The following is a 16,112-nucleotide window of genomic DNA, read 5'->3' as shown; positions in this document are numbered from 1 at the left end:
ACTTATTGTAACATAGATTCTATCAGTATTCAAATCACGTAGTGGCCACTACTTTCTTTTAAATTCCCAACAATAAACAACATGGAATAAATTCATACGTTTTATACAGTTACATGAGAATCTTAAGGAAAGACCTTTAGAGAACAATTTTTACATATATTTCAATATACAAGAACCATTCTCTTTAACTTTTGAAAGAAATTTATTCCTGAACTCTCTTAACCAATATTATTGACAAAATTTTACAGGTTATAAATTACCAGTGCTAATAAATTTTCGTTTATAACAATAACAAGTATAATAAGGAAACTAAATTTAGTGATAAAAGTACAATTCTACGCAGGTAAATTTTATAAATGATAGGTAAGCTGATTACTCTATGGCACATAATATTTGGAATAAAATTATTGTATTTACGATAAGATAAAATTAACAATAAAATTGTACACAATTTTAAAAACTATTTGTGCAACGGGAATTTATAACCCACATCTTACCACTTATTAATTCGTTACTACTATTAATTAGTAAATCAAATACTTGTTGCAATAAGCTACACTTGCTTTTCAAAAATACTAGAAACTATTCAAGAAAGTTCTAACGTCAACAAAAGGTATCAAACTCTTCAAAGGGAATAAAAAATATTTTTTGAATCAATTTTTGTCAGATCCGAATACGTCCAATTAATGAAAGATTTTCCACCATCTTACCACTTATTAATTCGTTACTACTATTAATTAGTAAATTAAATACTTGTTGCAATAAGCTATATTTGCTTTTTAAAAATACCAGAAACTATTCAAGAAAGCGACATTCTAACGTCAACAAAAGGTATCAAACTCTTCAAAGAGAATAAAAAATATTTTTTGAATCAATTTTTGTCAGATCCGAATACGTCCAATTAAATGAAAGATTTTCCACCATCGGATGAAGAATGGAGAAAGCTCTGTTTTGATGAAAATAAACAATCGGTCGTTTCAATCGATCGTCGATTCTAATTGCGTAAAGTGAACGGCAGAAAGACAAAAGGCAGGAAAAAAACGGAAAGGTAGAATCGCTGAGCTGAATGTCTATTTGCGTTCACGGAGGTGACGACGCTCTTGCCGGCCATTGAAATCATCGGCTTGAAAACTCCAACGCTCGATGAGGCAACGTCCCGCTTTGCAATGACTTTAATGCAGCTCGTGCGTGATGACGTGAGTTGCATGTCCCATCAGAGGCCAACGGCAACAGTACCGTCAGCCACACTTGTCCGTGGTGCCCACCACGTATTTACACTGATTACCAAGCGAGCAATAAAACGTTGCGTTATTTGTGTAATTAGTCACGAAAGATTGAAGTGCAATCATCATCCCCGTTTCTTTTATAATATATTTTTTTCTTTTTTCTTTTTGTAATCTAAGGTCAAATTCGTGGTACAGTTATCTGTAAACGGTAAATGATTGTTTATATTTTTATGTAGATAAATAAAAAAAGTGGAATTTAAACGGAGGTTTGTTTCGCTCTAAATCAGTGTTTTCCAACTTTCTTTAAGTCACGATTCCATTTTATAATGATAAATCAACTTGTGATTCTCTCCGCCGCATATAGATCTAAAGAAACACATTTTATAATGCAAAGAAAATACATGAAATATAAATATTTCATAATATGATTATAATTAGTATATGTATATATTTTTTTATATTAATTGAAATGCGTTTTGGAGGGCGCGATGCACAAAGTAGCAACTTGCGTTCTGAATATTATATCAATTACTTTAACTCTGAATATTTTTTGATATTATCCACGCATTCTGTACATTTTTTCTCACTTTCTCAGCGATATACAATTATCCTCAATCTACTTATTAGTTACGATCAAAATAGTGATAATTTTTTTGCGATTAAAGTAAAATATAATGTGTAATATAAAATGCTGGTAGTCAGATCAAAATTTTGTTTGCTTGCCTTGTATCTGTCGTAAATTTAATATTTGAATATTTGCATATGATTTATAAAAAAGATTTTTGAAATCCAATACACTTGGAAATTTTTATGAATCTATCTACAAATGATGAAACGATATTAATGATAAAATCATAATGCTTAGGAACTTAATATTATTGCGATTATTATATTTTCTAAATCTAAGGAGCTCATACCTAATTACATATAAATCAATCGTTATATAAAAAATTGAAAATTAACACTAGTTTATAAATTATATGATTACTAAATACACGCTTCTTCGCTTATAGAATCTCCTGAAAAATGAACTTATTTATAAATTAATACTTTCGGTCGAGACAAAGAGTAATGTTCTACCATTACACTTTCTGCCAAGTAAAGCCAACTTTTATGCGAAATCTTTTCAATATCCGCAATAATATCGTTTTACCGATTGTATTTTGTTCTCTGAAACCTTCGAGAGAATGTCGTTCAGGTCAGCCAAGCTACGTGAATTCAAATTCCTTAAATTCAATTAACTTGATTTACATACAAGTTACTTGACTCAAGGTAATTTGAATTTAAATCACCCAATTTTAACTGGACGTCTTAACGGAAATAGCGTTAAAGAAGATGCTGCGTGAAAATAAAAGAACAAACTAGAAATAATACCGTACTGCCAAATTGAAATAATCTCAACTTCATCTAAAATCTAACTGGACATTGCAGATAAATCACCGGTTCACACTGGTAAAGTGGTTTCAAGTTCTTTCAGTTCCAGTTTCTTGAATTCAGATATGATGTGATGAATTTCAATGAAATCGTAAATTATACCATGATTTTTAGCTTATTTTAAGGACAGACTTGAATTTGTTTTATTGTTAAAACATGTTATATTTCAGACAAATTAGGATTAGATTCGTAATGGTTCGATATAGAAGATAAATCACACTTTAGTTTGCGTCGCGAAACAAGTTTCTTTAACACGTTGACTGGCACGCGTGTTTTCAAGGAAATCTCCGTCAGGCCACGCGTACAACAGTACCAAGCGTTCTCTGCTAGGTGCTCCCATCGATATTTTAGTAATGCGAATCACTCAAGCGGTGATCTCAAGAATGATCTTTCGTTTCGTTTGTTCGCAACGTTAAAACCACTAGCTGTCGTTGAATATAACGAAGGAAAGTGTGGTATAGATTATTCCGACCAAATGGTTTCTTATGCCACCACAATTAGAAAAGGAATCAAATGGTACAGAAAACTTGGCATTCGATTCTTTCTGACAATTTCTGTTGTAAACGCTTTGACGGTTTACAAAATTGCAACAAGGAAAAATATAAATATTAGAATATTTAGACAATTGTTAGTTGCAAAATTATTCGGGTTGTCTGAAAATACAAAAAATCCTTATCTTCGACGGAGTCGGCATAATATCGCCGTTCGGAAAAACGATTCCGGAAGAAGCATTAGACGCGCGTGCGAACTACGTTATGCAAATAAAAGACGTCGAATGGACCGAACAAAAGCACAAAAGAATTTGAAGAAAACAACTTATTGTCCAAATTGTCCCGACCAACCTCAGCTATGTATAGAATGCTTTAAAGTTTTAAATCTAAATAATTTTTTTGTTAAACCATTTTCGTATTTTTATTTTATAACGATTCAACTATTATTACAATTAATTGTTAATTAACAATTTATTATTATGGAATATCTTTTCAAATACCTGCGACGATCCTTCGAAAGTAGTCAAATAAGCGACACCCGAATGTGGGTTACGTGGCCTGACCAGAAACTTTGCTGACATCCGAATACGGGTGGAGGTCAACATGTTAAGAGATAAAAGCAATAAATACGGGCTAATTGGATGCAGAATACTTGCATGATATATTGAATTATAGCGTAATTTAGTTCTTCCGGAGCAATATAGACGTTATTTCATACCTCTGCAGGAATATACCGTTTACATTATTCTTCAACAGATAGAGAAAAGATAATTGAACGTACGTGAACTGACGCGAAAAGGAATGAAATTGAATTGAAGATTTACTCTCTTAACTACGAAGTTATTCGTTCTCTTTGCCATGCCTTTTGAAATTATCATCGTAATCGGGTATTGCATACAGGATGGATGGATTACAGCGATCTTAATGTAATTCGTGTGAAGGATTTCTACGTTTCATCTATTTCTATTTTGTATTGTTCTATTACTTGTTTTCTGTTATTATTTCTATTAATCCTCAACTGGCACCGTTAGATTACGACAGTTCGTCTTAAGATCACACTTTGCCATTATTTAAATAACATATTTGAGAAATGGTTATTCAATATAATAAATAAGATTTGATACAATATTATGTAACAATATATCATATCGTTTACACGTTAATGTGCGATATTATTATGCGACAATAATTATGTGCCACTTTATTGAAATAATAATATAATTTTCTTCTGAATTATTTCATAATCTGTCTACCAAATACGGTCATTTTTTATTTGAAGAAATATTTAGCCAAATAATTCCTGATTCTCTTACATCAACTGCATTAAAAGTGCATATTTTTCACAGCCATATACGCATGGTTCACACATTTCTAACTCAGAGATAATCGTAATGAAAACAAATACAGTTACGTTATAAAAAACGATGTAGTTTATAAATTACTTAAATCATATCAATCAAATACGATATTTAAAACCCTAATATTAATATTAATAATAATTAAATAAGTTAATATTAATAATAAATTAAGCGATCCGTTATTTTAAATTTAAAATTGTTATTTTTATTCCAAATAAAACTCATTCGTATCAATATTAAATATTATTATATAATATTTATTATGTTATATATTATATAATATTATATAATATTAAAATGACTCTTAGAGCTTATTCACGTTCCTATATCATCGATTCACTTGATTCTCCAATTAAAGACAGTATAAGTACTACAATCGTGAATGAATTGATTCCAAGTCAGCAGATTGTATTGTGAGCATCAAGAGCCGTTAAATCAATAATCTTTGGCAACTACCGGCTGCTCGTGGGCGTAGATAAACAGAAGAAAACACCACGATTACCACGAACCCGTAACGGAAACGATAATGCAAGCAGCTCACATCCTGCGGCTTTCGCGCAATCACCTAGGAAGTCATCGGCTATGCCGACGTACAACGTACGTGCACGCGTGTAAATCCAATGGACAAAGGGGGAACTGCATGAAAATGGAGAGGTCTCGCAAAATTTCACCTCGTCTGCTTGCGTAACGCGACAATTTTTCTTCTTCAACATCGTCGATTCTTTTCCTTTTTTCTTTTTTTGTCATCCGCCCGCTGTTGTCATTCTGGCCATTGGACCGAGAGGTTCGAGTTGCTTTCTAACACGATTCGCATTCCACACGCGCGGATCCATTGTTCGCTTTTACACGAAAACCAAATGATTTCTAGCTGTTCTCTCCTTCAGCCTGTTGCAATCTTTTTTGTAAGCATCGAGAATTTATTGTCGGGGAATTTATAGTCGAACGTTTTTCGACTAAGAGCCGAACTTAATTTCATTTATTTTACACGATGCTTGGAATGTCGGAACAGAAGCGTTATATTGTCAAGAAAGCGGAGTCGAAGATTAAAAGTAGAACAAGCATTTGATTTTGTAGTTTGAACGTTTCAATGACTTCTTTGAGAGTAGTGACATATCGTAATGAATACTTCTATGAAACGTATCGAAAATTATGAAGATTATTTTAAATAAAAATATTCCAATTTGGCAGAGTTATATTCTTTCAAAACAAACAGCTTAAGAATACGACAACTTTTAACGTGACCTAATATTAGCTCATTGGATTTTCTCGTATGGGAAACTTATATTAACCGAAAGACAAAAGAAAGGTATAAAACTGGTATATGTAAGTCGTACCTTCCCTCGAAGAGAGTAGATTAGGAGATTCGAAAGTGGTTTGCAATAGAAGTCTGGTATTTAGGTTTATTGCAGGATGTCGATTATCGAAGGTACAAAAGAAGAATGAGATGGGCCTGAGATCTATAGATAACGGCTTCTGACATGTCTCAATAACTAGGTGTTAACTGTAAATATATTAACTTGTAGGATTATTTAGGAGACAATAGAAAATGGCACGTGCGGGACTACAATGCCATACAACTCTGAGAAAAGATAACGGAAGTATTGTGACATAAATTTTTCAGGATATGTACGAGTACCGATGCGTGTACATTTGTTAAAAATATCAAAGTTAACTCTTACTGTGAAAACCGATTCATCAACGTTACACTTTTCAATAGGATAACAGTTGTTGAGAAATCTGGAAATATTTATATAATGTCTGCAAACGTCTGAAATTGTAAATGTAATTTAAATTATGGTAAATAAATATTGGGAGTCCGTAGTGTTTCCAAGTGTGGAGAACGATTATATGTTATAAACTTCTGTGAAATAATTAAATAGAAAATTCTGAAAAATGCTATTAATTCGTCATTAAATGTAACGAAAAATGTTTGTGGAAAAAGATGCAAGATTAGTGAACAGAAAAAGTGTTTTTCAAACAGACAATATTTAGTTTCAAGTATAAAACAATAGTTTTTTATGACAAAAACCAAATTGCTTTGGAATCACAAAAACTGTTTGAAACAATGGATCGCAAAAAAATACGAACATTTTTCGACAAACTTTATGAGGCTATCCAATAAATAGCTAAATGTACCGCAAAAGAGGCAATGCAGGAAATATTTAATAAAATTCCAACTTCTATAAAAATATATTACCTTCTAATCTTCTTGAAATATTACTACGAACTTCTTGAACAACCCAATAGCATAAAGTGAAACACACACATTAGTGTCATGTTCGAATTATCCCGAACGCGAAAGACCTACATTTACAAAATAGAGGTTAGGAATATTTGTTAGACTTTATTCTCCCAAAAAGCAGCAGATAATTCTAATTGATTACCATGGCTGTCGAAGCGACATTCTTCAAAGGATAACTGACTAAACGGTTCCGAATGTAGACACAGAAATGATGACTACGTAACGGTTCAGGCCACGAGATTTACATATTTATCAGTTACTTTGTCTGTTCTTCCTGTCCCATACTGAACGACCGGAGTATCAAAACGTTTAAGCGTACGATACCTACCATCATTTTACCGTATGTATTTCCCGCCGGCCAAACATTTGTCTCGAATGGGCAAACAAAGAAGACAAAAGTGAAACCGTAACTGGAAATGAAGGATGGAGCGTTGATGCAATCGCTATTTGCTAATATGACTAATATTATAGTCATATAAGCAGTGATGTCAACCTATACAAAATAACTTTTTCAACTTGTAGACAAATATATTCCTATATATGTACATGTTGTTATTTCTATACTCAGGTGTACGATCACAATAGTTATTATTTTATAGTTATTATTTTCACACCGTTCTGAGCCAAAAAAATCTTTATTGCACGCGCTTACGAAAACTAGGGATAAAAACAAAAAGGCATCTTAAGCCTATCGATTAAATCTATCGATTGCAACCAGTTTCATATAACTAACGCATCTGCATATGAATGGCGAGCACGAACTCACGTTGTCATTTTCAACAGTACATATGTGTGATTCACAAAAATATTCGAACGTTGGGTATAGAGCATTTTTATGCACGTGTCATGTATGTTATATGAAAGTTTAGGAAATTTCAGTAGGATTGTAATGAAACACAATTAGCGTCATTACAGTGATAAAATTTGAAACCAACCTCAAAATGTATATAGAAATTATTACAAACATATATCGAGTAAAAGATTAATACACAGCAATTAAATCGTATTATATCGAGGGTTATTATCTTTGTCAAATATGCAGTTATACGAAATATCTTGTAGCTTGTACGTACGATGTGCATTTTCAATTTTGTTTCAAATTGTTCCATCAATCAAGTTTCTTGTATATAATCAACATACAATCGATATCCCTTAAATTCTCGATAATTCACTAAATACTCAATGTAAATTGCCAGTACGTATTGTTTCTAATATAATTAACATCAAAAATGTAGAACCGATAAAATTAATTAATGATTTTCTAAATTATATATATAAATATCTCTTCAATTATCTTTCGTATTTTTCTCTAGTTTTAATATTACTTCAATATCGAAGATCATTGCAAAATTATATTGTTTGATAAAATAAACGTATTGGAATATAAGAAATTTGATTCTAATTTTTTTCCCCATTTATGTTGACGCATTATTTTTAGTGCGCTCAAGAGTGAATAAGCGACCTCCTTCCACAAAGGTTTGCGTATGCTTGCCGAAGATTATCGAGCACCTTGTTTTCTAAAAAAGTTTCTTCGTAGTAGAGCTGACGGTTCGTTGCATCCGCTTAATGTAGGTTGCTACCTCGTATCATCGTAATTGTTAAACCGCAAACCGGGGCAGAACTTACGCTGAACCTCAAGATATAACGCCACACGATACTTCTTGCTTGTCTTTTACTCTACCAATATTTGTCTTATAATTATACCGTGATTTAGCTTCTATGTATGTACAGAAGCGAAAACGGAAGTCATTCGATCCTGACGTGGGTAAAATATTAATTGAGCATACGATTAATGTCATCGAACACGATATAATTTTCATAATAATTGCTTAAACTAAATAAATAATATTTCTATTGTCTATACATATAATTGTTTTATATTATTAATGCGATTTATTCTATTGTTTCAATATTTTTTGGAAAATAGAAAGATACTAAATAGGACAATTTGAAGCTCCCAGGGTTTCTTACCTTTTAAATAAATTTTTAAAGCTTATTCTACAGCATTGTTGTATAATTCTTACATTTAATACCACACACTCAATATACGTACACATTACTATGCATATGTATATATATGCATTGAAATAATGATTAAAATTAAAAATATCTGATTGCACTGAAAGAATCAAATGTTCTTTTAATATCATAAATTCATAGATATCTAGAAAGCAATACAATGTATGTTGAAAATGACAAGTGAGTTCGTGCTCGCCATCTATATGCAGAAGCGTTAGTTATAAGAAATAATAACTTGAAGATAGTCCTAGTTACAATCGATAGATTTAAGCGATAGGCTTAAGATGCCTTTTTGTTTTTATCTCTAGTTCAATCAATAAAAGTTTTTTGGCTCAGAACGGTGTGATAGATTTATTCATTCAATAAAATAATAACTATTCTGATCTTACCTCTGAGGATACAAATAATAACAATGCAGCTCGAATTTTTAATAAGTGGTAGGTATATTTCCATATTTATAAAAATAAGAGTCAGTATAATAGTTTAGTATTCATTTTTATAAGTGAAATATTTACCATTACGTGTAATACTTCTAAAAATAAACAAATTACTCACATGAATAATTTTATCATTATTTAAAGTATTTAATCAATTATGTGGCTAAGAAACATAGTGTTCTAAAGGAACTTTGATGCATACGATGTACAAGATTTCTTTCATCTCACACTTGAATCTTCTTTTCCATTCAAAATGAACTGAGCAGTATATCGAAACTCAGATTATAAAAGAACAAAAGCATAAAGGAATGAAGAAACAAAAAGCAATTGCTAATAATATGTTTATCAGCCATTTTTATGGAGTACAATCATACTAGAAAGTTACACTTCCTCCTTTGTTCCTGTACATAGCATTTTAGCAATGTAACAGAGTAATGTTAAAATTATATAGAATCATCTGATATATCACAATCAGCCACAAATATATATATATATGAAGTTCACTTGATGATGATATATATATATATATATATATATATATATATATATATATATATATATATATATATATATATATATATATATATATATATATATATATATATATATATATATATATATATATATATATATATATATATATATATATATATATATATATATATATATATATATATATATATATATATATATATATATATATATATATATATATATATATATATATATATATATATATATATATATATATATATATATATATATATATATATATATATATATATATATATATATATATATATATATATATATATATATATATATATATATATATATATATATATATATATATATATATATATATATATATATATATATATATATATATATATATATATATATATATATATATATATATATATATATATATATATATATATATATATATATATATATATATATATATATATATATATATACATCAAGTGAACTTCATGCATAATAAGTACAATATTTGAGATACGGCTTTTAATAAGAGGAATTGTATAAAAACGGAAATCATTTCGCGAAAGCAATTTTAATTAAGGACCAAAGATGGTAAAGGTAACTTGGTAAGAATCTCAATTATACTCATCCGCACAGGTTGCAATGGCGCGGCGCGGCGTGCTGCTCGATGAAAGTTGGCACAATTATGCGTGAAGGATATTTCTTGCCGTGCTTACAAAGATTCACGGTAAGATCAGTATAAAATACGTACATCGATGAACTCATAATGCGTTTCTGTTTCTTGTTACAACACTGTTTAATGATAGATGTTGCTCTTGTATTTACAATTTAATTAGATTTTGATAATAATCAATTAGAAATCAGGCCACCTTAAACTTACTCAGTCTTGTACCTTATATATGTACATGATTGCAACATTATTATTAGATCATTCTCGAAGTTCTTAATACTTTGAAGTTACCAATTTTTTAAGAATATAACTATGTTAAAATTAAACATTTTTATCTCAAGTAATTTGTATTATGTTTAGTACGTTTTTTTCTTTTTTTTTTTGTCAATATATTAAGACTTATACAGACAGGGATGGAAATAAGAATTCTTTTGTATATGTATTAGGTTGTCCGAAAAGTTTCTTTCGTTTTATGAGGAAATAATAGACGCACAACATTTTTTGCTTTATATTATTTTGTCGAATTACGTACGATCCATTTTGTTTTGTCGAGATAAACACCGTGACATTTCACAGACTTGGCTTCACGTTTGAATTAAAGTGCACTGTTACAAAAAACACGTTTGCGAAAGAAATACACTTTCCGGACAACCTAATATATGCAAAATTCATATATTTATAATAATTTATGATGTATAGGAATTTTTGCTTAAATAGAGGACGCGATGAAAATTACAGCAACCAACGATTTTAATCATTTGCTGTGGTTATTCTTAAATACGATCGTTTAAAACAAAATATACGTTCTTATTTATTTTTTTTATTTTATTATTGCTTAGTCTGTGCCTTTCGGCTTTGGACGAACTTTCGGTTTTACATCTCTTATGTTTATTTCTCTTCTTATATGTCTGCCTCCCCTCTTTTTCTCTCTATTCTATTGCACTCCCTTAATTATTTTATCTCTAAAAACTAAAACTAAAAACTACAGATTAACAACTAGTGACTAAAAACTATTGCAACTTTGGGCTTTTGCCCCTTTGCTGTGTCTCCCTTGTCGTTTGCTCTTCTCTTCTCTATTATTGCTTTTAGTTCTGTTAAACCTTCTCCAATCTCGTTTAGCGTTTTTCCTATGTCCTTTGGTCCTCCCGTTATTTCACATTCTTCTATTACATGCCTCAGGACTTCTTCTTTCCTTCTGCATCTTTTTTCCCCCTCTTCTTTCCAATATTCCCTCGCTTTGGTCTCGTTTCCACATCTGAATCTTTCCAACATTCTTCTGTCCTTCCACTTCATCCTCTCTTCCAAGTACTTTGGTAATATTTCTTTGGCTGTTTCTGTAGTGTATATTATACTTGGATTTCCTTATCCTTTTCCCCCTCTCTTCTGTTTCTCTCTTTCTTCTTTCTTCTATAGTTTGGTCAGCTGTCATCCTTTCTTGCTCCTCTCCTGCTTCTACCTGCGTCCCTCGCTTTCTCACCTCTTCTAGTCCCTTCTTTCTCTTTCTTGCTCTTTTCCCTTTTTGGCCATTTCCCCAGTTTCTCTCTCTTTCCTTTATACACTCCAATATAAATTCTTATACTACATATATCTGAGTTACTTTTTATATATTTTTTATACATATTTGACTTTTTAATTTGAGTCATAACAATTACGGCCCCTCTATACATATAACAGATTGCAACGCTCTTTGTTTTTTGGATGAAACAAACTTTGCCGCAAATACAAGGATGTGTTATAATTGCAACTCAATTTTTAAATAGGATTAATTACAGTTTCAATACTATGAGAGAATAATATTGTAAATAAAATATTCATCTACTTAAGGAAGTTATTATCTCTTTTGAAATTTTAACATGCTCCAAACTTTTGAATATATATTCAATCATATTTATGTATCTAGTTATATTATTATTGTCTTCCCTATTTATTATTACACATTATACTCCTAAAAATGTTTAACTCTCACATGTCATAATAATAAATTTGAAACAATTCGAAATTATTTAAAACAATTTCTCAAATTCAATTTCTCTAATTACATTATTACAAAAATGTTGCAAAAATAACATACAGTAATTATAGTAATAATTTTTGTACAAAATTTCTTTTTGATCAATTTTTAATTCCCTCACGGGCCTTATTGTATCGTAGCCACGATGAAACTTATTTGTTGTTCACAAAATTATTGCTTGCACAAAGTCTACTTATATTTCGCATACGCGCGGAATATATGTAGGTCAGTAGAGTGGACACAGCGAGTTACAATTGCATGGAAAGGGTAAAAGTTATTCCGGTGCGAATATCAGGTCACCGCTATTTCAACCGTTATCTTTTAGTAGTGATTATCATAGCAATTTTATCGATTATCCAGTCTCTCTATCGAGGCAAGTGCATTCCATTGTCAGATATTTAATTTTCCTTTTGCCATTAATTAAAGAATATTCACACAACCTATAAATCTTATCAGTTTCCAATTTGTCTATTCTAAAACAGCGAGATAGGAGAGAAGTTTGCATGACTGCTTAAAAAGATTAAAGCGCAAGAAAAATAGAATTTTCAAATTTTTCATTTAACTCTGAAATATGCATAAATAATACAATACTAATCGTAATTAATATACGGGACACTTCAAAACGCGATAAAAATAAATATCGATCAAATTGTTTTAATAAATAGAAATTATTTTATTTTAAAATAATTTATTGTAAAATATTTTAAAATTAAGTAACTTAATTGTGTCTCACTTATGATCTAACGGTATTATCAGAATTGAGAATCAGTAAAGTTTCAACAAATATCTAACTCATATTAAAATTATCTGTAACTGAAAATCTAGGAAACTAAATCTGAATAATTTCTTAGATCTAATATCCGTACTATGTAAAAACATTTTAGTATTAGGTTAATCATCGCCTAATGTATAGTTTATAATTAAAATTGTATGTTGAGAATGAGATAGGAATATCTTTAATTATATGCATTTTGACATCAATAAAAATTAACCTTAATTTTAAGAGAAGCATATCCTTGCTTATCACAAAAAACAGGAAACTGAAATCTACCACTTTGACGGTCGTTCCAGTGTTAATAAAACATCTCTGAACTCACACATTTTACTTATTGCTATTCACAAACTGGTTAAACTAGTTAAACTAAATCACTTCATTCTAACATTCACCTAATTCTATGAATTCATAAACCTACTAAACTATACTAAATTATATTAAATAGAACTAAAATAAAGTTCTACATAAAATTAAATATTCTTGAAAGATGTCTATTTGTTGAAGTTGTAAGAATATTAGTATTATATTAATGTACTACATAGTCACACTATTCATAAACTGACTAATTAAACCAAATCCAAGAGAAAACACGTTTGCACCAAATTATTCTAGAAAGATTTCCATATGTCAGAAACATAAGGAATAACATAATGAAGACGAGAGAAGGAACATGATTTACGTATAAATCATTTACAGTAAAAAAAAAAATTTCAGAATAAACAAGACATTTTCTATTTTTTCTTTTTAATCCTCATTTCACATTTCTAAACATTCCAAAAACATCGATTGCCATTTTTAGTAACATATAAGATATCTATGACTTTTTACAAAGTTTTATGAATTTATCAACTGTTTCTACGTCTTCTAACTTTCTTCAATTTATTCTTTTTTTTTTTGAATTTAACATATTAGTTCCCTTTTGAAATATCGAGTAACATTGTGATTAAAAAGATCTACAAAAACGAACTTTTATTCTCTGTGATTTTCTTTTATTGAGAAATTTTTCTTTTATTGATTTTCTTTTAAAATGAGAATTCTCATAAAAATATTATGTGACGTCTAGACGGCGGATTTTTATGCATTTGAAATGCAACATTTAAAGATGCAAATATACACAGAATCTACACATATCTAAAATGCAAAACTGTATAAAATATCCAAAGTAGAATATTCGTTATAATATTTAGTATATGAAAGGTACATCTGCTTAAATTTTCATTGATATCTACGGTCTAGTGGTACGGTTTTCATAGAAAGAGAAACACGCGGAGGAACGTCAGCCAATCGTGGACGTCCTAACTGGATATCCGTAACGCAACACGTGGTTTTGACGATTCGCCCACGTTCAAAGAAAAGTGGATAATCAGGGCAAAAGTAGGTGAGAAGAGGAAGGTCGAACTCCACCTTCTTCTTCTTTCTTGCTCAGAGTTTCCCGTTACTTCACGGAATCGTGGGAAATTAGGAACCAAGCCAGACTAATTAAACACGTCGACCTTTTGTTTTCAAGGCAGAAACTGACGCATGTTACATCGTGTGTACGCGCGATGCACATACTTATGTGTAACACGCACGTGTCAGTCGCTTTCGATCATTTCACGGGCCCTACCAGTTTTCCGATCTGTTCCTGATTTCTACATCGCTGGTCAGTAGGTCGATACCAAAATGTGAATGTTCGCTTTGCAAAATTTTTGCCTGCCGATCGTAAACCACATCCTTATTATCGATTAACATTTATGATGATAAATATTGCAATATAATTATTGGGCTGCCACTATTTATATAAATGCATATTTTTTTATGTGGAAAATGGATTATAAAGTAAAAATTTGTTCTATTTAGAAGATTCTGAACATATTTATTTTACATATAGAGGACCTATATAATTGAAATGAAAGAATGTTGTAATAAATACTACTACTACGACTGTAAAGGATTTATACAGGGTGCTTGGTAACTGGTTGGCTTTGTTCTTAAAACTCCCGTGAATTTTCCATACTCTTAATTAAAAGAGCAAAAAGATGCTCTCTTTAAGATAGGCAGACAAGGGATTTCTAAATGCTCTTTTGTAAGGAGTTTAAACGTGAACTCTAAAGTAAACCTGTCCTTTGCTACGGCGTTGTATAATGTTACGTATAAACAAGGAACAATATGCTATTACCTTTCCTGATTTTTTTTCTTTAATAGTATTTTACTAATATTAACAAGATAAATAATCACTTTATAACATGCAAAACCACATATTACTAATAATTACTGATTACGGGTCGTTTACATTTCGATAATTTCTAATATTTTCCTAAAAGAATTTACATTATTATCAATTACTTGATCAAAGGTTTTATCGTACCTATCGGAGATACTGATTAAAAGAAGAGGAAAGATTATAAATAGAATTTAATTTTCAAGGTTTCATCTTAATTGTAATAATGTGACAGCAACAGAATTATATCGAATATTATATCAGTATTATACTTCCTATATAATATTTATTTCATCGTTGATTTCTGCAATTAATCTCTTAACTAGGTCATCCTTTATCCAGAAACTTCTATAATCTATGAAACTACAAGTTAACAAAAATAATCAACTTCGATTCTGTCAGAGACGTAGCAGCTACAACAAAAGTTTCCGGAGAGATAGATTTTTCATTTTATATTGCAAAAGCGAAATCTACAACAATTTATATTATTATGTATGAAGACACGACAGATAAAAGAAAACACTGAAATAGATACTGTTATATAGTTATACAACGTTAGTTAAAATTCTTAAAAATATCATTTTTGGAGTGTAAATTAAAAAATCCAGTTGGCCGCTAACTTTTGCACGTCGCTCCAAATAAGATATTATTTATTTTCGACATTTAATATATTTAGAGCTAATTAATTAGAATATCAATTCTACAGGGTGGTTGGTAACTGGTGGTACAAGATTTAAATTTT

The 16,112-nt window shown here is 30.1% G+C and overlaps 1 protein-coding gene across 1 annotated transcript in view; it reads right to left on the bottom strand.

Moving 5' to 3' along the window:
- Positions 1–16,112, bottom strand: part of LOC100742464 — an 86,356-nt gene that overhangs the window by 59,911 nt on the left and 10,333 nt on the right. The gene's annotated exons all lie outside the window — the stretch shown is intronic.

The sequence above is a fragment of the Bombus impatiens genome, unplaced genomic scaffold, assembly GCF_000188095.3.
Source record: "Bombus impatiens unplaced genomic scaffold, BIMP_2.2 scf_0174, whole genome shotgun sequence".
NCBI lineage: Eukaryota > Metazoa > Arthropoda > Insecta > Hymenoptera > Apidae > Bombus > Bombus impatiens.
Note: the sequence above shows the minus strand (reverse complement) of the source record. Positions and strands in the feature narration are given on the sequence as shown.